Consider the following 1,346-nt stretch of genomic DNA (forward strand, 5'->3'; position numbering starts at 1 on the left):
CACACCCAGCTAACAGACATCCACTAAAAACATTAATGAAATTAAGCTCTATCCTAATACAAAATGTAGTCAGATGTTATTGCTGTTACAGCTTTTCTTTTTGAGGGAGAGAAATGTTCTACCTCTTGTGCAGAACCCACAATCACAGCATGGCAAGTGGGCTTAGCATTGTTGCACTCAGCAGCGCAACCCTGTGACATGGACTACAGATGGAGTAAGTTGAGTGGCTGCTTCATCGTTTGTTTAGGGTTTTTGTTGTTTTATCTCGTTTTTCTCACCCTGCTGGCATACACTGAATTTTGTTCTGAGCTCCCAGGGAAATACAGTATGTTCTCTTTTAAGATATGAGAACTTACAAAGGAGGTGTTGTAGAAGTTACTGGGGTCATCACCAAGCAGAACAGGGATGCCTTGGAGAACAAGGGTACGCACTGCTGTCACATCTGGTTTCTAGAAGTGGATAGAACACATAAAGTTCAAGATAATGCAACATTCAAAAGTTACAATATAAACCCATTTTTAAAAGCGCACATGAAAAAGGTGTCATCATCTATGCGTAACAATGCAGAAAACAGTTCCTGATGGGAGTAGTTATTTGAAGATCTAATCTATAGCAAAAAGGTAAGTCTGTAGACTGACCCTTGAATCAATTTGGAAGTCATCCTGCAGCTTGCATTTTTCTTTGACTTTTATCTTCAGCTCTTCAACCGTTTCTGGTTTCCCATCCAGTGACACTTTCCGTATGTCCCCTTCATTAATGATGATTCTTAGTTTATAGCTTCCCATGGTCCTAGACAGAGTGAAGATCGCTTTAGTACACATTCCACATAATGTCATTCAGCATAATATGTAACGCTTTAGTGTCACATACACATTGCCTTTCACTCTCTATACACACACACACACATTAATTGTATATATATATATATTAGTCTACTTTATCTCACCTCCCAAATACTGAGGCCAACTGCCAAAGCAGCTGTGAAGATCCCTCAAGGCAGTTGCCACAAGCACTTCTGTAAAGGACAAATGATGTCTTAGTCAAAAGTAAGTTCCACTTAAAGTGATGTGATTTGCAGAGTAAAGACATATGTGCATACTTTACAAGAATTATAGGAGAATACTTCTTTTCCAACATAAATATAAATTCGTATAGATATGAATATTTGAAGATTCAGATTGAGTCATGAAAACAATTGACTGACTTGACCTGACTTAAGTATAATTACAGTAATATTAGCAATGCTACTCCCGTGTGTGTTCTATCAATAGCTGGTGTTATCTTTTAAAAACATGGAACGACTTCAGTTTAATTTGACTTTGAATAAAAGTTGTGCATTGTTCCAT

General features: G+C 37.6%; 1 protein-coding gene and 1 long non-coding RNA gene across 2 annotated transcripts in view; one reads left to right on the top strand and one right to left on the bottom strand.

Moving 5' to 3' along the window:
• LOC116699382 (uncharacterized) overlaps window positions 1-653 on the bottom strand; it is an 817-nt gene extending 164 nt beyond the window's left edge. Inside the window, exons 1-2 of the long non-coding RNA XR_004334417.1 lie at window positions 639-653; window positions 357-449 (exon numbers count right to left, since the gene is read on the bottom strand). This is a non-coding gene — a long non-coding RNA (uncharacterized LOC116699382). The remainder of the gene's footprint in view (window positions 1-356; window positions 450-638) is intronic.
• The window catches only part of LOC116699375 (receptor-type tyrosine-protein phosphatase N2), a gene marked incomplete at its 3' end in the record, with an annotated part of 318,251 nt that overhangs the window by 159,819 nt on the left and 157,086 nt on the right, over window positions 1-1,346 (top strand).

The sequence above is a fragment of the Etheostoma spectabile genome, chromosome 12 (genome assembly GCF_008692095.1).
Source record: "Etheostoma spectabile isolate EspeVRDwgs_2016 chromosome 12, UIUC_Espe_1.0, whole genome shotgun sequence".
Lineage (NCBI taxonomy): Eukaryota > Metazoa > Chordata > Actinopteri > Perciformes > Percidae > Etheostoma > Etheostoma spectabile.